Below are 24111 nucleotides of genomic sequence, written 5' to 3'. Positions count from 1 at the left end.
GAGTAGAGAAGGAAGGGTATATGCATGCTTCCCCATGAGGGCCTGGGAGAAGCGCGGATGACATGGAGTGGGTGTGTGTACAGATGATAGGCATTATGCCCTGGCCCTCCTAGGGACACAGCAGGCCTGCAAAGCAACCTTCTGATTGGCTGGCAGGGCAGGTGAGAGAACAAGAACCAGCTCTCTTAGTGAATTGGGCATTCTGAGAGGGCTGAGAATGGATAGAGGGCCGGCGCTGAGGTATGATTTTTCTCCCAAGCACAAGCAAAACTGAATGTCAGGTTTAGTGGGATTTGCAGGGGGAGTTTACAGGGCTATGTGCTGTTTGCCCCCAGCCTGAACCTACCTAGGCCTAGAGCCACCTGTTTGGCCAGCAGAGCGCAGGTGGCCTTCTTTCTGAGGCTGTGAGAAGTACAGTAGAGACATGAACAACCGTAGGCCCAAGTTTTCCTTTTTGCCTACAAGACCCCAGTTTCCCTGCTCAGTCTCATGATCCTGTGAGATGGTACCAGGTGGAGATTGAGAGGAGGAGAGTGGTATTGCCCAGAATCTCCCCACCCTGGAGGTGGGGTTCAGCCAAATGGATCACCATAGTGAGTTGATGGCTGACAGTATGTTTTTGTCTCAGACTCATTTTCCCTGGTGCTGAGTGGCTTGAGGTCTGAGAGGCACTGTGTCAGAACATACGTGGGTCCTGTCCGGACAGCAGATGTGGGGCATTACCACACTGGGGACTCCTCTGAGGTAGGGAGCGAGGGTATTTTCTACAGAAGGCGGGAGAGCCAGCTGACAGCCATGGTCAAAGCCTCAGTCCTATAGCTCTGAGGCCAATGGGTCAGCTTCCTGGCCATGAAGAGGCTCAGTCAGGCCAGGCTCCCAGTGCACACAGAGTGTGTGCGTGTTTTGGGGGGGGGGGGGATTTCTGGAGGTTGTGTAGGAATTCTGGGCCTTTGAGCTGCAGCCAAAGCCCAGAGAGAACAAGAACCAGACCTTCTGCCCTCCCTTCAGCTTCCCTAGAGCCCTCTCGTCAGCAAAGGTGCATCGGGTTAGCCCCAAGAAGGCAGCTTGAGTTGATGGGGTCATGTTTCAGCTGCAGCTAATCCAAGTCACTCGATATAAATCTGTCCCTGCTGCCTCTCCTCTCCCTCCCATCCCCAACCCACAGACAGGGAAATGAATCCTGGCCCTCACCCTGAATACATCATGGCAGGCTTGCCTCTAATGAGAGAGGGCCATTCATTGTGGGGTGAAGCTCCCTGCAGAGCCTGGGATGCCATTAATTAAAGAAAAGCCACCTGAAGCCAGTCGTGCGGTACAGCCTGCCACACGCTCAGATGGAGTGGTGGTGGGGTAGCCTCGTTAGCCTGACAGCTCCTTGGGCCGAGAGTTCGTGAGCTTGGAGGAGCGAGGTGTGCCCCGCCTCCACCTGAGCGCTCACATGCCTGGGGGCCAGCATCCTCACAAAGGCATGAGACCCTCTCCCCCCCCCCCCCCACCTGCACAAGTCTTGGGGCCTGGAACTGGTATAAAGGGGCTCCTGGTTATGGGCTTGGCCGGGGACTATCTGTTTCTCGTGGACAGGCCCTAGGGCAAGAGCAGGTTTCTGTGGAGGCTGAGCAGGCTCCTGGTTTCCTACCTGTGTTCCCTTCCACTCTTCTCCGTGTCCCTGGCACTACAGGTCAACAGGCAACTCATCTTGCTTCTTTCCCTCAGAGTCTGAGTTTGTGGAAGTTGATCTGCTCTGGGAGGACTTTGGGTCTACAGGGACACTGGGGGAGATGCTCGTTGTCTCCCTGGCAGACAGAGCCTCTGATGTTCCACCTTCTGGGCACTTGTTGGCTGAAGGGTGAAACTCCAGTGGCAGCCTCATCTCACCTCCTGGGAAAGTGTTAGAGGGTCAAAGAATTTCAGTGATTAATCCCTGGAATGGAAGTTTGTCTCAGTTAAAATCCCAATAAAAGATAAAGATATTTGTGCCCAAACGGTGTAGCTCAGTGCTTGAGCATCGACCCATAAAACAGGAGGTCACAGTTTGATTTCCGGTCAGGGCACATGCCCAGGTTGCAGGTGCGATCCCCAGTAGGGGGTGGTGCCAGAGGCAGCCGATCAATGATTTTCCCTCGTGACTGATGTTTCTATCTCTCTCTCATGCTCCCTTCCTCTCTTTGAAATAAATAAAAACACACTTTTAAAAAATTAAAAAATTAAAAATAAAGATATTTGTATAGTAAATAATCAGGCTTTGAGATGTTTTGGCAGTGGGAGCCTCATGCTTCAGTCTGCTGGAGAGCTGCTGACAGGGTGGCTCTTTACTGCTTAACTGATCCTGAGGAGAGTGCTGCTGCCTAGGTTCTGGTCCCTGGATTTGCATCTGGAGCTCCCCTTGACCATCTGTGAGGATCTCATCGCCTCCTCTTTGCTGGCAGCAGGGGCTGTCGTCGCTGAGACCTTTGTTGTAGCCCAGAGTTGGGGAAACTCAGCCAGTCTCTGCCCGGGTTGTCAAGAAGACAGATTGGTCTTGTGTCTGTGACTCCTCAGAGCAGTCTTTGGAAGTCTGGTTCTATGCTCTGTGGCAGAATTTGACAGACAGGCTGCTCAGAGAGCCTCAGAAACAGCTGGGGCCATGGCTTCACCATCCGATCCGACTCTGCATCCCTAGAGCTCGCCAGGTACAGAATAGAGGTTGAGTGGGCCTCCCACCAGGCATGACACTAGGACTTGGGCTGCACTCTTGTGATTTGAACATTTTTGGATCTCTCGAGGCCCTGCCACTGGCTTGGGCCCTGGGCAGATAGAGAGTGAGGCTGAAGGGCTTATGCTCTGAACTCAAGAAGGTGCCACTATTGCTCTCAGAAATTTTTTTCCTTCAGGTGAGATATTTTTGTGTTTTTTTAAAAACTCCGTATGACTCTTGAGACCCAATTAAAAAAAAACTTTCTAGAAATTAAGATATGAAATAATTATAGTGGAGTGCATGAACTATAAAAATGTGAAGTGTACAGCTCCTTATATCTTTATACACATACATACCTGTGTAACCACCACCCAGATCAAGATGAAGCTTTTCTATCATCCCAGAAAGTTTCCTTGTGCCCCTCTCAGTAATGCCTTCCCCCTGCAAGGTGACCACTGTTCTGACATCTATTACTTTTGCTTATTTTCCTTGTTCTTGACATTCATATAAATGGAATCATACAAAATGTACTCTTTTGCGTCTGGTTTTCTTTGCTCAACATAACGTGCAAGAGATTCATCCATGTTATTTTATGTATCAGTTCAACCTGTGTAATATTCCATTGTGTTACTGTACTAAAGTTTATCTATTCTCCTTTTGTTGGACTGCCTACCTTCTTTAGTCCTTGAGTACATATTTGATGAATGAGTATGTGAATGTTCAATCTGATATGAGAATCTTCCTAGGCCTTGTCCCAATCCCCCTCATCTTTTAAAACCTAACTCCAGTGCCTTGGGCATATGTTCTTTCTTGTCTCTTCTGAAATCCACACTGCACTCCCTCTCCTCTGAACTCCTGTGAATAGGGAGAGGCTGGGCTGACCCCAGGCCTGGGGAAGGGCCTTTGAGCCACACTGACCCATTTATTTATTCTGTCAGCAGATGTTTATTGAATGTGCATTATATGCCTTGCACTGTTCTAGGTAGGGGAATGCGGCAGTGATCAAATAGCTCAAACTTCCAAAGTATACTCCCTTCATGGAGTTCATGTTGCCCTGCAGGCAGCTAGCACTGTCCTCTGCCTCTTGGACGCAGATGCCAGAGAATCTTAGTCTTGTCCCGGCTGCTCTGTCCTGTGGGATTCTGCAGGAGCCACGTGGCCTTGGCCCTTGCCACCTTGCCAAGGCCTCTCTGGGGATTATGGGCTTTGGTCTCCCTTTTGTGCTGCTGCTACTGCTTGGCATTGAAAGGGTTTCTGAATATTGGTGCTTCCCTTCCACTGGCCTGGAGTCTGATTCCCTCTGTAAGGGGAGAGAATTAATCTCCAACTCTCCATGCCTGTAAGGTGAGTGACCTCTGTTTTGTCAGCGCTTGCCAATCTGTCCTCTAATTCCCAGCCACAGTAATGGAGACATTACTTTGTGCTAAAGCAAAGCACCAGTTCTTTGAGTGCAGATGCCGCACCAGTCCAGGCACTGGGAACAACAGGGAAGCTCTGTGGGGATCTCCTCACAGGTGCTCAGGCACCTGGAGGCACCTGGGATTTGGCACCTGAGCAGCCTTGGTACTGAACTGTGGTTGACAGATTCAAGGAATCTGCTCTCATATTCTCCCTGACCACCATCTGTGCCAGAGGGGCAACTGCATCAGTGTGGTCTGAAATAGATTTCTTTTGTTAGGCTCCTAAGAGCACGCAAGAGTCTGTGAACACCCCAGAAAAGAAGAAGAGCCAGGGAGCAAGGGTCTTGGAAGATGAAGGCCAGGGAACGCCAAGGCTGTGGCTGGCATAGTGGCCCAGGGTTCAATGATCTGTGGACTCGGGCTCAGCTCTGTAGGGCGTTTGGAACGATGGCTGTGAGTGGCTGGGATCAATTCTCAGTGTCCCAGGCTAAAGGGTGACACGACTCAAACTTGTTAGTTCTGTAAAACTGTTTCTTCCAAAGCCTGCAAGGATGTTGGTTTGGGGAAGAAAGCTAGCCAGCCCAGAGACTCCGGGGAGCCTGACAGGCCTTTTTCTCTGCGATTCTTTCTTGCAGGCAGCCTGAGGCAGCCTGTCTCTTTGTTAACAGAGTGACAGCAATGTGACACCATGGAAATAATTACTAACAAATCACGGTGCTGACTGCAAACAGCTCTCTGTCTTCAGAGGCATGTCAGGGTGCATTAGAGCAGGACTGGAGGAGCGGCAATGTGGGGGCTGAGGCGCAGCCCGCACTCTGACAGTCTCCTCCTCTTCCCCCTCCCTGACCCCTTTCTGCTGTGACTGACTTGCCTGCTTTTTCCTACTGGGTCAGCAAAGGGACCAGCTGGGTAAGTGGCATGTGGCTAGTCCCGCTTCCTCTGGGAAGGTAGCTAAGACTCCTGTCTTTACTAAGGAACTCCTGGGTAGTGATAAGATCCAGGGATTTTTCCACAGTGGAGCCTCCAAAAGATGGAAGCATACTCCATTTCTGATTTACTCTCTCCATTTGGGACCAGCTTCATCTGCCAGTGGTTTTGGGGGTGACATCGTATTTTCTGCAGCTGGATTCAGAATATGGGAGGCGCCTTGCATTTCAGTGTTGGTTCAGCTACCTTCCCCCACCAGCCCTGGTTTCCTCTTTACTTGCCATAGTCAATTTTTGGTAAGTCGACTTTGTCCATTCCCTCTTGGTTAGCAGAGTGATTGCTCTGACTGTCAGGGCTGTAAATAATGTTCCTGGCGTGTGTGACTGGAGGCAGCTGTGTGGGGTGGGGAAAGGAGTGGAAGGAGAAGCAGCACTCCGATGGCTCCCTAGCTCGCCCCCCTCCCCTCTCATACAATATTTATCCAGGGATGGGAGTCAGATGCAGCGACCTCAGGGGTCACCCAGTTAAATAGCTTCTGAACCTCCCTGCATTCTAATTGCTGCAGTTGTCCTTTGCTCTGGAGACTTCTCCTCCCCATTGTCTGCTGAGGCACACACTAATGGCTGTCCTCCCTGGCCCTGCTGGGAGGCATGTGTGTATGGGGGTGGGGTGAAGGGCTCATTGCTACCTTCCTTTCCCCAGGGATAAGGGAATCTAGGGCCTATTAACAAGTGGCTTTAGCTAGGAGGAGCACAGAACCCTGCCTCCCCCTCACTTCCTCCCCAGTGCTGTCCAGAGGAGGTCCAAGCCATGGGCTTGGTTAATGGGGCCAAGAGGCTTCACCCATTTCTAACCTAGTGACTCCTCCGTAGGGGGACAGACCCTTGAGTACTCAGTTGAGTACTATGTTCATCATCCTATGTTCGCATGGTCCCACATTCAGGGTTTAGAAACTTCTTATTTTTATTGATTTCAGAGAGGAACAGTAAGGGAAAGAGATGGAAACATCAATGAAAACAGAGAATCATTGATCAGTTGCCTCCTGCATGCCCCACACTGGGGATCGAGCCTGCAACCCTGGCATGTGCCCTGATCGGGAAGCGAATTGTGACCTCCTGGTTCATAGGTTGACGCTCAGCCACTGAGCCACACTGGCTGGGTGAATATGCTGTATTTTGCCCAAAGATTGGCCACATACAAGTCTCTTTGGTCCCCTGGAGGTTGGTTTAGGTGATTGACGATGGTAGCAGGTATACCCCATTTCTTCATTTAAGAGGACATGTGCCACATGTCTTCACCTGGACCTTGTAAATGTCAGTTACCCTCCACTGCAGCTCTTTTCTTCTAAAGAGCACTCTTGGAAACTGCCATCAAAGGTGCTAAACACTGCATATCCTGGAAACACTGGCATTTCAGCAGTAGCCTCAAGTTAGGCCCTGTTGAGACCTGCTCTGGGCCCAGTAAAACTGTGTTGGGAGCTGTAGGGACCGCCAGGTGACCAGGGCGGGAAGAGCAGCCTGTGCATAAGCACCCACAGGCTAAGTGAGGTAGAATGTGAGTATGCTACAGAGAAGATACAAAACAAATACTATGAGAAAGAACACAGAGGAGCATAGTGGAGACACTGAATGGGCAGTATTTTCTTAAGCAGTAAACTTTTTAAAAAAACAGGACTTTAAAGAAAGCCCAATATTACAAAATATACAAAAGCCAAGTTTTCCTGGTTGAAGCTGGGGCAAAACTTAGTCCATTCTTCCTCTTTCTGCCCCAGTCCACAAAGTAGCCTGACATCCCTCCTGGAACCCTAGAGTTCCATGGAGAACAGTTTAAAAACCACCGACATGTTCTAATGCCCACCCAGAAGTGTGACTCACACGTCTTGAAGGATTCAGGGGAGCTGGGATCAGGGCAGAGTAGATCAGCCAGGGGTTTAGAGGAAACAGGTGTGTCTTTGAGTACATTGGAGCAGAGGTCAGACTATCCCAGATCTTGAATGCTTGCAGGATGCCTCTCTGCAGAGCCTCCAGAGGGCAATGTAGGACCTACAAAGGCAGCCCAGGCAAAGGGTCAAGATGGCCACAGGCCAGGTAGAGACTAGTCGAGGATGAATGAGGCATCTGGGAGACAGCTCAAACTGCTAAGGAGCTCCTAATTTTCCTGGCCCAAACAGAATAAATAGTTCACCAGCTGAGACACTGACCAAAGTGCTCTGGAAACCTCCCATCACCTGCTCCCTCCACTTCCCCCCACCTCACTCCCTGCTGCCTGCTGAGGCCTCTGCCTTACCATCTGGCCAGGTTCTGGGGGCACCTCCAACACTTCCCGCAGTCACAACAGGTGGAAGAATTGCCCTGGGAGGAATCCTGGAAAGACACTTGTCTTGTTTCACTGGAGAGGGACTGGAGAGAGACAAGTTATTTGATTTCAGGGGAGTATTTGTGGCACTGGGAAGGTGCATGTTGTATTGTTCCATAGGATGTTTGTGGCACTGTGTGTGCTTCATGTGGTCATTTGTGTGGGCTCCATTTGTGTAGGAGAAATGTGAGTAGAGACAGTTGGCTGGCAAGTGAGCCTAAAAGTGGAGCAGAGAGGCACTATATATATATATACAGTGCCTTTTGGAGGCTTTGAGCAACTGCCTGGCATTGGGGATTTGAGGTTGGTTTTCTCTGGGAGCACTGGCAACCTGGCCTGTGGGCGTCCCTCTGCACCCGCCTGTGTTCTGGTTTCTGTTTGGGAACTCTCCAGAGCAGCATGTCTGGGAACACTTCCAGCTGCGCTGCCAGACCCAGACGCAGGTGACGGCCTTTCGTCTGTACCATAGGGAAACCAAGAGGAAATTAAATGTCATTTGCCCCCTGCATAGCAGGTCGCTGCCAGATCAGACACTGCTGATCAGAGCTGTGCAGATCAGACACTGCTGTGCAGAGGGCACCCAAGGGAAAGCTTGTGCCTGCAACCATGCCCTCTGAGCTGTGGAGACTCCCAGGTGATGGCCTGGCTCACTCCCAGGCCTTTCTCTGCCAGTCTGGGTTCACCCTGGCCTGGAGCCCAGCTCTGTGCTACATGACAGCTGTGGCCCATGCCAGGCCAGAGGGGTGTGTGTACCAGTGGGAGCGATTGGAGGGGAAGGGCAGTAGAGGACACATGGGAGACAGTGAGGTGATCAGCCCCTCTTCAGAGGAGCTGCAAAGTATTGTGGAAAAGAGCAGGGCCTTTATTAAAAATTAAGAGACCTGGCCCTAACCGGTTTGGCTCAGTGGATAGAGCATCGGCCTGCAGACTGAAAGGTCCCAGGTTTGATTCCAGTCAAGGGCCTGTACCTTGGTTGCGGGCACATCCCCAGTAGGGGGTGTGAAGGAGGCAGTTGGTCGATGTTTCTCTCATCGATGTTTCTAACTCTCTATCCCTTTCCCTTCCTCTCTGTAAAAAAATCAATAAAATATATATTTTTTTAAAAATTAAGAGACCTGGGTTCAAGTTCTGGCTCTATTACCTATTAGTTGTGGAATCCTGGGAAAGTCACATTACTCCTCCAAACCTCCATTTCCTCATCTAAAAAGTGGAGATTATAATAAACTCTAGCTCCTGACATCTGCAGGGGAAGTAGCTTCCTATTGGGACTGGTACCAGAGTTTTGTCACCCCACCTCCCCTCAGTCTGGAAGGATGGCCTGGAGCCCCCCTGCCGTCTGTGAAATGAGTTGACTGGAATTGATGGGAAGTGGGGTAGGTAGTACTCTGGCCAGGAAGGCACAGCTGGTGATCTCTCCCTGCCTGAGGCCTTTCCCTCTGGTCCTAATCCTCTCAACCAAGCATCATAGGCCGTTATGAATGAGTATGGGTGACAGTGGTCACCCTCCTAATTGTGGGCCTCAGCTGGCTCCCTCTAGACTCACACTTGCACTGCCCTTCCTGTTTGGGAGGGTTTCAGGGCTTGTCCCAACCTCTCCTTTGCCTTGAAGTCCTAGTGGCAAGACCCTCTGCGGTGACATTTATTAACAGGGCTTTGGGAATAGATGTTTTAATACTGTGAGAGTTCTCCCTAGAAAACTACTCTCACTCCTCCCCTACCCCCCCCCCCCCCGCCCCATTTGAAGCATGGCCTGCTGGTGGTGAAATTCATTAGTGTTCCCTGACAGGCAGTGGCGACAGAGGCGCTCGCTGTCTGCATCCCGCTCCCTCACTCTCGTGCTCCTGCTTCACGCACACTGATATTTAAAGCTGATGGGATGCTTATAGACTTCTTGTACCATGACAAGTTTGGGGAGGGGCATGGGGGAGGAAGAGACAGACAAGGAGCCAGCTGTCACACTGGTATTTCAAACAGTACTCTCTCCTGACCCTTTGCAGGCTCCAGCAAGTGTATCATCTTTCTGAAGCCTGTGGTTGGAATTGTAACCTGCAGCTGTCCCAGAGGATGGGGGCAAGTGTGGGACAAAGTGGGCTGAGAAGTCGGCAGTGCATTCTCCCAGGGCTGTGCACAGGCAGAGAAGAACAGAGGGACAGTGTGTGTGTGTGTGTGGGGGGGGGGGGGGGGGCTGAGAGGGGTTTCTAATAAAAAGCACCCTGGACATCAGGTGGAGGGTGGAACTAGAATGCTTTTCTGCCTGTAGATTCAAGTACATTGAACTGTCCAGGGTTGTCTTTAATACGATCACGTTCTATAACCCACTTTGCCCCCATCGTATCCCCCACCCTGCACTGTATCCTATAGCTTCTAGAAGGGGTTGCCGGCATGAGGCTGCTGCCTATGGGCAGTGCCTTTCTCTCCCCTTCTGTCCTTGCCGATCCTGCATTGGCTGAAAGCACTGGGTGCTTGGCCTGCCGACAGTCTTCTGCCATGGTGCCATCTCGCAGGTGAGATGGAAACTAACTGGCTTTGATAAGTAGGAGGCTCAAGCATTAATTTTTTATACATCAGCAGTGGCCAAGTGAGTGAATTCAATTATTAGTCTGCTTTCTCTCTACCTTCCTCCCTCCAATGTGCTGGTTGAGAGCAGAGACTAAAGAACCTGTTGAAATGAGAAACCCTATTTCCTGGCTTGACCCCCTCACTAATTCGGGTTAAATTGCTACGCTATTGCAGTGGTGACACATTGTGCTTGCCTCTGTTTGTATAAGAGTCTGCAGTGGGGGAGGAAGGACCAATTTGTGCAGAGATAAAAGGTGTCACGGGCAGATAACTAACGTCCCAGCCTCGTGCCTGCTCTCATTGTTGCTCAATTTGCTTCATGTGGAAGCCCAGCCTTCCCTCTTTCTCCCTTCCCTCCCCTTGCTCATATTTTACCTCGATGCCACAGTGTAATGATGCCCTGCGTAGTGGGGGAGGAGATAGGCACCTCTGGCTGACAGCCCTTCCTGATAACCAAATTCCAGCCCATCCATCACCAGCTACTCTCCTCAACTTGAGGAAAAGTGATCGTGAAAGGCGGGCCGTTTATCACCCGGGTCTGTTTATCTCCTCTGGGTGGGGAAATAGAAACAGGAGGGACAAAGAGCTGTCTCCCCAGCTCAGTGTGGCCTCAGCTGGGGTGGCCTGCTTGCACTGGATGCAGACTCACAACCTGCTGACTGGAGGCTCTGACTGGGTGGGACTCTCAGACGGGGACCCAGTGGGAATGGAACCTGGCCTGAGACTCAGCTTCTTGACTTGGGGAGAAGCCTAGGAAGTCTTGCTGTTCTGAGATGCAGGACAGCCAGCAACAACATTCTGTGGGAATGTTTGTATTGGAATGAGCAAGTGGAGAGACCTTGCATGGAAACAAGCACCACCCACCCCTCATACAGGTCCCCTTGGCGGGCATTTCCATCTGGCTGGTTGGCTGGATCTACTGGTCAACTCCTTCGTCAAGCTAGGCCTTCCGTGCCTCCCTGGTCCTGCTCTGACTTTGAAGAAGACAGTGCCTTTTCCCCTGCTCTTCTCCTTTGCTCCTCAAACCCCCCTTTTTCTGTATATCAGACCAGATAAATTAGTTAGCCATGGCAGGTGAGTAGTACATGCATGTCCTAGAGCTTTTGGACACCAGAACTGACAGCCTATATCACTCCAAGGTCTAGGTCACAGCCTTTTCAGAGAGGCAGAAAGGGGTCAAATATGGCTCCAGATTTGGCTGGCTGCCTCCTCTTTAAAGGCTTGAGTCTGCTAAAAGTTAGACATGCGTCTCCCTGACTTGGGGTTGCCCTTAAGACTTGCAGAGAGAAAGGCACAGAGGGAATAGTTGCCGGGAGCCGGTCCATCCTTGCTGTTTCAAGGGACCTGGCATATATGGCATACGGTTCTTAATATGTTTGCTCACCTTCTTGGCGCTGTGTTTTAACCAAAGTCACCTCTCCGAGAAAGGTTGAATCCCCAGGTAGGGATTTTCCCCTGAAGTTAGGGAGGGAATAAAACCCCTCAACTAAGTGCCAGGCGGGTAATTAATCCCTTTAACTACGAACAATCATGCTTAAACTACATAATCTTTTCTCCCTGGAATGGAGATAAGAAACGCCCTAACCTTTGTAATAGAGATTGATAGGATTGAATCAACTGGTATAAATACAGTTGTAACAAGACAGAAACACTCAGAACTTAGAACAGAATCAAGAAGACAGAATCTACACGGAGCCTAGAGACAGAGCCTAGCGGGAGAACATGGCAAGGGATCCTGGACTGAACCTGACTACAGAGATTGGCAGGAGAACCTGACTGGAACCTGGACACTGAACCTGACTGGAGAGCCTGGACAGAGCCTGGCTGGGGAACCTAGCGAGGGAACATGGCTGCAGAGCCTCGCTGGAGATCCGAAGCAGAACCTCTCTGGAGATCCGGGCTAGAGATCCTGGCTAGGTTGCTGATCAACTGAACGCTGTCTCCATGTCATTCCTTCTTCGCCGACTCCGTCCACGCCTTTGGGGACCCCTGGACCTGCTGGGGTTGGACCCCGGCAAATAGTGCCATGACCTTTTCTAGCACTGGTGCCTGGTCTCCTGCTGGTCCTAGCTGCTGGTGTCTGCCAGTCGGCCTGTCAGACCTCCATGGATGCTGTTGGCCTCCTTGACTCAAGACTAGCAGTTTGAGCAGAGCCCCCAGCTCTGCTTGACCTAATCTTCAAAGCCGAGCTCCTGCTCACAATGGCTTCATCCTGCCCATACCCATTAGCACGGGTGGCGTTCCCTTAATGAGCTAGTCCCCTGCCTTGGCTGGCGTCCAGCTAGTCACACCTGTTTGCCATCAGGGCTGTCTGGACCACGCCTGAGTGCTGGGCTGCAGGTGGTGGGGCTGGATGAGGGGTGGGTGGGGAAGGCTGGACTCCTTTTGCTTTGTATTGTACACTTGTTGGGGGGTGGGGGACAGTTTTTCATACCCCTGTTCCTTCCATACTGAGTAGCCAGGGCTATTTTTGTTACTTAAAAGGATAATAAGGAAACTTGAGGAGTATTCCATCTTTTCCAACTTCCCCCTGGATGGAATAGCGAGGAGCCAGTCAGGTGTCTGTTTTGATGATTTCGGGTTCCAGTGTGTTAAGAGCAGGGCCACATGTTTAATTCCAAAGGCAGAGGTCTGGCCCTAAACCCCACAGTATTTGGAAAGTGATCATATCCCTCACTTTAGAGTCCACAGGCAGGACTGGGGGGCCCTTCCTTAAAGGGAGCCCCTTGCATTCATGAAACTGAAGGAAGTTTTGATTTGGTTGAAAAAATCCCATTCCTTTTTACAGCCTGGACATAATTGGCTCTTTTCTATTGGCCATCAGTGATGTCATTCCGACCCTCATAAAGAAGGGGAAATCACACCTGTGGACTCGATGCATAAAATTTCATTGGGCAACAGTAATAAGTATGGCCAGATGATGTTTGGGCAGTTGAGGAGCTTTGTGCCCATGATTCCAGCTGCATGGAGACCTGGGCACCATAAACCTGCCTGCACGTTCATGCCCGCAGGCTAGTCCAGGGCCCACTGCCAGTGGCTCTTTTCTTGGGATCAGTATCTGGTAGGAACTCACAGCATTCAGACCCTTTGTGCCAGGGGGACTTTTGCTCTTTTCCTTTCCAAATTGGTAGAACCATGTACCCACTGGTACCTACTGACCCTAGCCGTAGGATCCTAAGAACCTTGGGTCCAGGTGTGATCTTGAACTACCTCTTCTCTAAGGCCCTAGATCTTGCCTTCCTGGAGACCGTGAAGAGCTCTGAGTGAATGTACATAACTGATGCCTTGTGTAGTCAGAAGACTTAGATTCCATTTCTAGTTCTGCCCTTGGCTTGTTTTATGTTCACGCAAGTCTCAGTTTCATCGATGTAGGGGATACTGACTACTCAAACCCGCCTTCTTCACAGGTTACTCGCTTGGTGCTCTCTACGCTGGCATAAGATTCTGTCATGGAAATGTGTAGCTATCTTCTCCTGAGTTTTGGTTCTGTGTCTCTTGTGAAGATGGGCCCGGGCCCTGCTACTTCTGTACACTTGTGTCTTGAAGTCATAGGGCTAGGGCCAATTACAGGTTAGAGGACTCAACCAGAATGCTTGTGAGTCTACAAACTGCATGTGTACCTGAGTGAGAGTCCCGTTCTCCTCTGTCTCGCTCAGCCGTGGGTACAGACAGCACTCAGGATTGCTGCTGAACCATACTTGAGGCTAAGTATCCACTCTGACAATCTGTCTGTCTAGTATGTCCTCAGTGTGCCCCCTTTGTTCAACCTCCAATATGAGCAGACAGGATTGTACTGAGCTAGACCCTTACTACCTGGGTAGGAATGTCTATAGCTAATGCCTGCTTTGGAAATCTCTCCCAAGAGGGAGCCTCCCCTCCCTGAGGGCTCGCCACAGACAATAAGATTCCTGGCCTGTGTCAAAGACAAGACCAGGTCTGGCTAAGGGAGGATATGATAGGTGCTCCAGGACCTCTCCCTTTTGCTGGCCAGCTCCCCTGACTGTTCCTTTGTGGAGTCTGCTGCTTCCAGTGACCTTCCCCTCCTTCACTCACAATCCTTAAAGTGATTTTTCAAAAGTAGCTGAGCTCAGCAAGCATTTTCACAAATAGTAAGGATAAGGAACATGAAAAAAAAATTGGAGGAAATAAGAAAATTATCCAAACATTACAGTGGTCGGCAAACTCATTAGTCAACAGAGCCAAATATCAACAGTACAATGATTGAAATTTCTTTTGAGAGCCAAATTTTTTAAACTTAAACTAGATAGGTAGGTACATTGTTATTAACTTAATTAGGGTACTCCTAAGGCTTAGGAAGAGCCACACTCAAGGGGCCAAAGAGCCGCATGTGGCTCGCGAGCTGCAGTTTGCCAACCACGGTCTTAGGCTAGTCACATTCTAGCTCCTAAGACCACTTCTTGTCCTTCAGAACCCTGCCCAGTTTTCTTGTATTCTTTGCCCTTGGTTCCCACATGGGTACATCCTACCTAGATACCCTTTCATCATCTTGACCTCAGAATTCCCCTTCCAGGAAATTAACTGGTTGTGGTTAATGTCACTGTGCCACCTGGATGTTTGAGAAGAACCCTCCCTTTAGGTAAGATATCATAGGTCTTAGAAAAGTAAATCCTTACTATACTGCTTGACACCTGAGGATCGACTTCCTCTTAGTGTCTGTCAAATAACTGAAGAGGAATGGAGGGAAGACTGAACTGCCCCGAAACATTCTGGGGTGGAATCAGTCATCTCAACTGGATTCCCATTGCCAAGCTTCCTAAAAAAGGAGTTTGCACTTGTAGTCTCCACTTTCTTGCCTCTTACTCACTCTTAAGCATGGTGCAGGCTACCTTCTGCTCCCACCAGCCCACTGATGCCAAATTCATTGGGTGTTTCTCAGCTCTCATCTTGCTTGACCACTCAATGGCATTTGACACTAATGACCTGATTTTAAGCTCAAAAATCAGTTCTACACAGTGTGGAGCAAAAGTAGGTTTATAGTGTGAGTACACGAAGCACGGAGTTTATTCTTATATTATTATTTGTTAATTATCGTATTATTTTTCCATAGAAATGACTGTAAACTATTTTTGCTCCACCTGTATAGGAGCCCAGATAGGGGAGGCTTGCTTTCACAGTAGTTTAGATTGACCACTGGTGATGTGAAAAGGTCCAGGAGTCCTGCCTTCCAAGAACAGGGGTGGGTTGGGTGAGTCCTGACTCCTGGTACATTATCTCCTGTGGAATTCTTGAAGGAGCTGAGGGTGTGTGACCTGGAGAAGGGAACTCTGGGGGAAGCTTCCTGGGCTCCCAGATCTTGGGAGGGCTCTGCAAGGAAGAGATGGAAGTCTCATTCTCTATAGTTTCTAAAGACATACCTCAGGACAGAAGTTACAAGGAGACAGATTTTAGTGTAGTACTAAGAAAGGATGGTCTAAGAATTTAAGAAGTCCAAAATTAGAGCTGAGGCAGTATGTCTCTTGTGTGTGGTAATGGTTGGGTAGAGGTGGCCTGGTTTCATTTTAGCTCAATAAAACTTACGAGACATGGTCCCTCTGCTCCTCTCGTTCCGTATTCTTCCCAGGTGACCTTAATCTATTCTTATGTCTTTAATTTTACTTCAGTTACATTAATGATTCAGCATTTTGTGTATCCAGTCCAAACCTCTCTTTAAAACTGGATATCTAGCTGCCTCTTAGATATCATCCCACTGCTGAGTGTCTCCTAAGCACCTCATGCTCAATAGATATTGAGAGCTTACCATGTGCCAGGCATCTACCTAAAATTGCATTCCCAAACTCGTGCCTCCTTCCAGTGGTGTACTAGGGGTGAGGCAGTGGGAGCAGTCCACCCTGGTTTGGGCGTAAAAAGGATACAACAATAATAAAATTGACTAAATGTTGGTCTGCTCTGGTGTCAAATATGCTCTCTCTGCCTCTGTCTCCTTTATATCTGTCTTAGTGAGTAGCATGAAGCTAGCCAAGGCACAAACTTTGAATTGGGTTCTACTACTTTCTCTCACTGCCCCACATCCCCTTCAGTCCTCCTTTACATCTCCAATATCTGTTGCTTGCTCGATATCTCTATGACTACTGTCTCGTCTTCTGGCTACTACCCAGCTTTATTTAGTGTATTGTTCTTGATGCTTCAGAACCGGAACAATCACTGTAAACCACAACTCTTTAAAGCAGCGGTTCTCTACCTGTGCATCGCGACCCCTTTGGCAGTCGAATGACCCTTTCACAGGGGTCGCCTAAGACTATCCTGCATATCAGATATTTACATTACGATTCATAACAGTAGCAACATTACAGTTATGAAGTAGCAACAAAAATAATTTTATGTTTGGGTCACAACATGAGGAACTGTATTTAAAGGGCCAGAAGGTTGAGAACCACTGCTTTAAAGGCTCTCTATTGCCTGTACCTAAGCTCCTCAAAACTATGATCTTTCTCAGCTGATATTTCGTGTCTTCCTCCATCCTTCCATGTACTCCAGTGCTCCAACTGAAAGCTGTTCTGTCTACTTCTTTTGTTGTCCAGTCCACTGAGCAAACTGTGAGCCCCTTATGGGCAGGCGTTAGTATTACTCTTTTTTTTAAATATAAATTCTTTATTGTTTAAAGTATTATATAAGTCTCCTTTTTCCCCCATTGACCTCTCCCTGGTCGCCCTCACCCCCCAGCACATGCCCTCAAACCACCCCCCATCTGTGTCCATTGGTTATGCTTATATGCATACATACAAGTCCTTTGGTTGATCTCTTACCCCCTTACCCCCCACCTTCCCTCATAGGTTGGACAGTCTGTTCGATTCTTCTATGACTCTAGTTCTACTTTGGTTCATCAGTTTATGTTGTTCATTATATTCCACAAATGAGTGAGATCATGTGATATTTATCTTTCTCTGACTGGCTTATTTTGCTTAGCATAATGCTCTCCAGGTCCATGCATGCTGTTGCAAATGGTAAGAATTGCTTCTTTTTTACAGCAGCATAGTATTCCATTGTGTAGCTGTACCACTGTTTTCTAATCCACTCATCTGCTGATGGGCACTTAGGCTGTTTCCAAATCTTAGCTATTATAAATTGTGCTGCTATGAACATAGGGGTGCATATGTCCTTTCTGATTGGTGTTTCTGTTTTCTTGGGATATATTCCTAGAAGTGGGATTACTGGGTCAAGTGGAAGTTCCATTTTTAACTTTTTGAGGAAACGCCATACTATTTTTTACAGTGGCTGCACCAGTCTGCATTCCCAACAGCAGTGAAGGAGGGTTCCTTTTTCTCTGCATCCTCTCCAGTACTTATCATTGTTGATTTATTGATCATAGCCATTCTGACAGGTGTGAGGTGGTACCTCATTGTTGTTTTGAGTTGCATCTCTTGGATGATTAGTGACTCTGAGCATTTTTTCATATGTCTCTTGGCTTTCTGAATGTCCTCTTTTGAAAGGTGTCTATTTAGATCCTTTGCCCATTTTTTGATTGGATTGTTTATCTTCCTTTTGTTAAGTTGTATAAGTTCCCTATAAATTTTGGAGATTAAACCTTTATCAGAGATAACATTGGCAAATATGTTCTCCCATGAAGTGGGCTTTCTTGTTGTTTTGTTGATGGTTTCTTTTGCTGTGCAGAAGCTTTTTATTTTGATGTAGTCCCATTTGTTTATTTTCTCCTTAGTTTCCATTGCCCTAGGAGCAGGATTGTTAAAGATATTGCTACGACACATGTCTGCAATTTTGCTGCCTTTGGCTTCTTATAGGATTTTTATGGTGTCCTGTCTTACGTTTAAGTCCTTTATCCATTTTGAGCTTATTTTTGTGTACGGTGTAAGTTGGTGGTCTAGTTTCACTTTTTTTTTTTTTTTGCATGTATCTGTTCAATTTTTCCAACACCATTTATTGAAGAGACTGTCTTGACTCGATTGTATGCTCTTGCCTCCTTTGTCAAATATTTATTGAGCATAATGGCTTGGGTCAATCTCTGGGTTCTCTGTTCTGTTCCCTTAGTCTATATGTCTATTCTTGTGCCAGGACCAGGCAGTTTTGAGAACAGTGGCTTTGTAGTATACTTTGATATCTGGTATTGTGATCCCTCCAACTTTGTTCTTCTTTCTCAAGATTGCTGCAGCTGTTCGGGATCTTTTTTTATTCCGGATGAATTTTTGGAGAGTTTGTTCTAGGTCTTTGAAGTATGCCATTGGTATTTTAATGGGGATTGCATTGAATCTATAGATTGCTTTGGGTAGTATGGACATTTTAATGATGTTGAGTCTACCAATCCATGAACACGGTATATTCTTCCATTTGTTTATGTCTTCCTCTATCACTTTTTTCAGTGTCCTGTAATTTTATGAGTACAGGTCCTTTACCTCCTTGGTTAAATTTATTCCTAGGTATGTTAATTTTTTTGTTGCAATGGTAAATGGGATTGTTCTTTTAGTTTATCTTTCTGTGAGTTCATTAGTGGTGTATAAAAAAGCCATACATTTCTGGGTGTTAATTTTGTATCCTGCTAAATTGCTGAATTCATTTATTAGTTTAGTAGTTTTTTGATGGAGTCTTTAGGGTGTTCTATGTACAATATCATGTTATCTGTGAATAATGAAAATTTTACTTCTTTTCCAATCTGGATGCCTTTTATTTCTTGTTCTTGTCTGATCACTGTGGCTGGCACTTCCAGTACTATGTTGAACAGGAGTGCTGAAAGTGGGCATCCCTGTCTTGTTCCTGTTCTTAAGGGAAATGGATTTAGTTTTTGCCCATTGAGTATGATGTTGGCTATAGGTTTGTCATTAAGGCTATTATTATGTTGAGGTATGATCTCTCTATTCCGAGAATTTTCTCTATTGCTGAGAATTTTTATCAAAAATAGATGTTGGATTTTTGTCAAATGCCTTTTCTGCATCAATTAATATGATTATGTGATTTTTGTCTCTCAATATGTGATGTATCACATTTATTGATTTGCGGGTATTATACCAGCCTTGCATCCCTGGAATAAATCCCACTTGGTCATGGTGTATGATCTTTCTAATGTAATGCTGAATCTGATTTGCTAGAATTTTGTTGAGGATTTTAGCATCTATGTTCATCAGGGATATTGGCCTGTAATTCTCTTTCTTTGTAGTGTCTTTATCTGGTTTTGGGATTAGGGTAATGCTGGCTTCATAGAAAGAGCTTGGAAGTGTGGCTTCCTCCGAAATTTTTTGGAATAGTCTGAGAAGGATAGATTTTAGTTATTCTTTGAATGTTTGGTAAAACTCTCCGGTGAAGCCATCTGGCCCCAGGCTTTTGTTTGCTGGAAGCTTTTTGATGACTGCTTCAATTTCCTCCTTAGTTATTGGCCTATTGAGATTTTTTTTTTATTCTTCTTGATTGAGTTTTGGAAGGTTGTATTTTTCTAGGAATATGTCCATTTCCTCTAGGTTGTTTACTTTATTGTCGTAGAGTTGTTCATAGATAGTATTTTTTTTTTTTTACAATCTTTTGTATTTCTGTGGCATCTGTTGTTATTTCATCTCTTTCATTTATGATTTTGTTTATTTGGGTCCTCTCCCTTTGCTTCTTGGTGAGCCTGGCTAGAGGTTAATCAATCTTGTTTATCCTTTCAAAGAACCAGCTCTTTGTTTCTTCATTGATCTTTTTTTTTTTTTTTTTTTGTCTCTATTTCATTTATTTCTGCTCTGATCTTTATTACCTCCTTCCTTCTGCTCACTCTGGGCTTTTCTTGTTGCTCTCTTTCTAATTCTTTAAGTTGTAGAGTTAGCTCATTTATTACCAGTTTTTCTTGTTTTTTGAGGTAAGCCTGTAATGCTTTGAACTTCCCTCTCAGGACTGCTTTCACTGTGTCCCATAGGTTTTGGATTGTTGTGTTTTTATTGTCATTCGTTTCCAGGATGTTTTTAATTCTTTAATCTCTTTGGCAACCCAGTCATTGTTTAATAGCATGCTGTTCAGCCTCCAAGTGTTTGAATTTTTTTGATTATCTTTATTGTAATTGATTTCTAATATTATGCCTTTGTGGTCTGAGAAGATGCTTGATATGAATTCAGTCTTTTTGAATTTGGAGAGACTTTGCCTGTGACCCAATATGTGTCTGTATTTGAAAATGTGCCATGTGCACTTGAGAAGAATGTATATTCTGTAGCTTTGGGGTGAAATGTTCTGAAGATGTCAATTAAGTCCATCTGATCTAGTGAGTCATTTAGGATTGCTGTTTCTTTGCTGAATTTTTCTCTAGAGGATTTATCCAGTGATGTCAGTGGGGTATTAAAGTCCCCTACTATGATCGTATTGCTGTCAATCTCTTCCTTGATATCTTCCAGAAGTTTTTTGAGTGCTCCTGCATTGGGTGCATATATGTTTACCAGAGTTCTATCCTCTCTTTTTTCTTTTTAATATATTTTATTGATTTTTTACAGAGAGGAAGGGAGAGGGATAGAGAGTCAGAAACATCGATGAGAGAGAAGCATCAATCAGCTGCCTCCTGCACACCCCCCACCGGGGATGTGCTTGCAACTAAGGTACATGCCCTTGACCGGAATCGAACCTGGGACCCTTCAGTCCCCAGGCCAACACTCTATCTAGTGAGCCCAACTGGTCAGGGCCAGAGTTCTATCCTCTTGTTGTATCGATCCCTTTAGTATTATGAAGTGGCCTTCCTTATCTCTTGTTATGGCCTTCACTCTGAGGTCTATTTTGTCAGATATAAGTATTGCTACCCCAGCTTTTTTTTTCATTTCCATTTGCCTGAAAGATATTTTTCCATCTCTTCACTTTCAGTCTGTGTGAGTCTCTTGTTCTGAGGTGGGTCTCTTGTAGACGGCATATATATGGGTCATGTTTTCTTATCCATTCGGCCACTCAATGTCTTGATTGGAGCATTTAGGCCATTTACGTTTAAAGTTAGTTTTGATAGGTACTTCTTTGTAGCTATTTTTATTTTTTGTGCCTGTGTTCCTTCTTCCCTTTGTTTTTTTTTTCCTACAACAGTCCCTTTAGTATTTCTTGCATTGCTGGGTTGGTAGTGATAAACTCCCTTAGCCTTTTTTTTTTTGTCTGTGAAGCTCCTGCTTTCCCCTTCAGTTTTGAATGATAGCCTTGCTGGATAGAGTATTCTTGGATTCAATCCCTTGCTTAGCATCACTTTGTACTAGTATACTTCCTTCCATTCCTTTCTGGCCTGATGTGTTACTGTTGAGAAATCATTTGATTATCTAATGGGAGATCCCTTGCAGGTAACTTCTGTCTCTCTCTTGCAGCCTTTAAGATTCTCTCTTTGTTATTAACATTTGCCATTGTAATTACGATGTGTCTTGGTGTGGGTCTTTTTGAGTACATCTTGTTTAGGACTCTGTGGTTGTGTGACTTTTTCTTCCCCAAATCAGGGAAGTTTTCAGACATTTCTTCAAATAGGTTTTTCTAACCCTTACTTCTCTTCTTGTCATTCTTGCAACCATATTATACATATGTTGCTTCATTTCACGTTGTACCAAAGCTCCATCAGGCTCTCCTCCTGTCTTTTGGGTTTTTTTCTCCAATTGCAGTTTAGATTGGGTGTGTTTTGCTGCCCTGTCTTCTAATTCGCTAATTTGGTCAACTCTGCTTCTCCTAGTCTACTGTTGAAAGCTTCCATATTGTTTTTTATTGTAGCTATATCATTCTTTATTTCCTCCTGATTCTTACATAGGTTGTTGATTTTCTCATCCATTCAGTTTATGAGCTGTATGACCCTTATTCTGAACTAGAGACCCGGTGCATGAAATTTGTGCACTCAGGGGGCAGTCCCTCAGCACGGCCCACAACCTCTTGTAGTCCAGGAGCCCGCGGGGAACACGCCTAAGCCGTCAGTTAGACATCCTTAGCACTGCTGCAGAGGCAGGAGAGGCTCCCGCCACTGCTGCCATGCTCACCAGCCGTGAACCTGGTTTCTGGCTGAGCGGCACTCCCCCTGTGGGAGTGCACTGACCACCAAGGGGTAGCTCCTACGTTGAGGAGATTGGGGTAAAACTGGCTCTCCGACATTCCCCAAGAGGTCCCGGATTGCGAGAGGGTGCAGGCCAGGCTGAGGGACTCCACCTGTGCACAATCAGGGCCGGGGAGGGGTGTGGGAGGTTGGCCAGCCAGGGAGGGGCTGCAAGAGGGCTCCTGGGCGTGTTCGTCCAATCTCGCTCAATCCTGCTTGGCTGGACCCCAGCAGCAAGCTAACCTACCGGTCAGAGCGTCTGCCCCCTGGTGGTCAGTGCACGTCATAGCAACTGGTCGACTGGTTGACTCTCTGCCCCCTGGTGGTCAGTGCATGTCATAGCGAAAGGTTGAGCGACCTTAGCATATCATTAGCATATTATGCTTTTGTTGAATGGACGACCAGATGACCTGACACTTAGCATATTAGGCTTTTATTATATAGGATTCTTTTTTTGACATATTGTATGCCTCGGTTTCATTTAGTTCCTTTTCTGGTGATCCCTCCTTTCTTTCCTTTGGGGTTTGTTCTTCTGTCTCCCTATTTAGCTTTCATCAAAGGATCTAGGTGTCGAGTTGCATGGAGCCTGTGGCTGCAGCGGTGGGCTTGGTGGCAGGTCACGTGGTTGTGGGCAGCAGCAGCTCCTCAGACGGTTGCAGGGTGGTCACTTCTTACGTGTTCACGGGGCAGCCGCTCCTCACATGGTCACAGGCGTCAGCTGCTCCTCGTGTGGTCATGGGTAGTGGCTGCTCCTTGAGGAGTCGCGGGGCGGCTGCTCCTTGCGCGGTTGTGGCCAGCAGCTGCTCCACAGGCAATCACGGGCGGTGGCCGCTCGCCCTGCTGCTGGAGTGGTCACAGAGCCCGGGGCTGCTGCGTAAGGCTCGGCTGTTCGTTCGCGCGTTCACGATGCCCAGGGCTGAAACGTCTGGCTGATGGGAGGGGATTGCCTTCTGGAACTCACATGAGCCCTCAGCTGGGGAGGCTGGAGTCCTGGTGTCCATGGGTCGGCAGCCAAGGCAGCAGGTCCTTGGCCAGAGTGGCTGTAGGATCCCGGGTGGTGTCTGAGAGCACGCTGGGTGGAGATGAGGCTGGGCTCCCGGTCACAGCAGCTCTCCCCCTTCAAGATGGTGCGGCCTCTGTGGCACTCCGGGAGAGATTACAGCAGTGGCAGAGGCTGCCTAGCTAGGCGAGCCCATCAGCCAGCCCCTGAGGGTCCTTGAGATCTAGCCCTTCCTCACTCAGACATACACACACACCACATGTCCACACACTCCCCTTTCACTCCCTCACACTCTCTCCCTCATTGCCACCCTCCTGGCCGCCATCTTGGAATCAAGTATTATTTTTTGAGTCCTTAGTGCCTGACTCTTACTAAATATCAGCAAATGTTTGGGTGAATGGATTTATGTGGGTAAAATGGCATCCTCAGCTCAAAGGGGAGACAGTTTATAAATTCTAATTTAAAGAAAAAACAAGAACAGACTCTTGGCTTAAATTTTGACTTCTTCTCATCCGTCTGCATGGTCATGATTTTCAGAAAGCCTATGGAAGTCCCTGCCCAGCTATCTCTAAATCTGATTTCTCCCCTCTCTGCTGTAACAAAACAAGAGGCTAGTGCACTGGAGAGAACATAGGCTTTGGAATGAGACAGACCTGGGTCATTTCTTGGCACTATCATGTTTTAAGCTGTAGGATCTTAGGTAACCCCTCTGAATCTCATTTTCACATCTATAAAATGTAGGCCACAGTACCTACCTCAAGCATCATTCTGAAGAATAATGTGAAACTTTTAGGAAGATATTTAACATATTGTAGGCCATCAGAAAATAGTAGCTGCTGATATTATTTTGAACTAGAGGCCCAGTGCACGAATTCATGCACAGGTGGGGTCCAGCCGGCCTGGCCCCAATCAGGGTGGACCGGAGCTGAGCCTGTTGAGAGGAGGAGACCGCAGGAGGTTGGCCGGCTGGCCCACCCTGATTGGGGCCCAATCAGGGCCAGACTGCTGGGGGCGATCAGGGGCGGGGCCTGCTGGGGGGAGGATCTTCAGGAGGTTGGCCAGCCAGCCTGCCCCCTTTTGGGGTGGGGGTGCTAATGGGGCGGGGCCAGCTGGGGTGGAGGGGCTACAGGTCAATCAGGGTGGGGCAGGCCTATTGGAGGTGGGGCCAGCCTGGGGGAAGGACCTAGGGGAGGTTGAACGGCTGCCCCACCCTCGATCAGGGTGGGAGAGTCCA

At 47.6% G+C, this 24111-nt stretch overlaps 1 protein-coding gene across 11 annotated transcripts in view; it reads left to right on the top strand.

The window, feature by feature from the left end:
• Window positions 1–24111, top strand: part of ERI3 (ERI1 exoribonuclease family member 3) — a 132969-nt gene that overhangs the window by 48911 nt on the left and 59947 nt on the right. The gene's annotated exons all lie outside the window — the stretch shown is intronic.

Source organism: Myotis daubentonii, chromosome 3 (assembly GCF_963259705.1).
Source record: "Myotis daubentonii chromosome 3, mMyoDau2.1, whole genome shotgun sequence".
In the NCBI taxonomy this organism is placed as follows: Eukaryota; Metazoa; Chordata; class Mammalia; order Chiroptera; family Vespertilionidae; genus Myotis; species Myotis daubentonii.
This window is presented reverse-complemented; position numbering and strand designations above follow the sequence as displayed.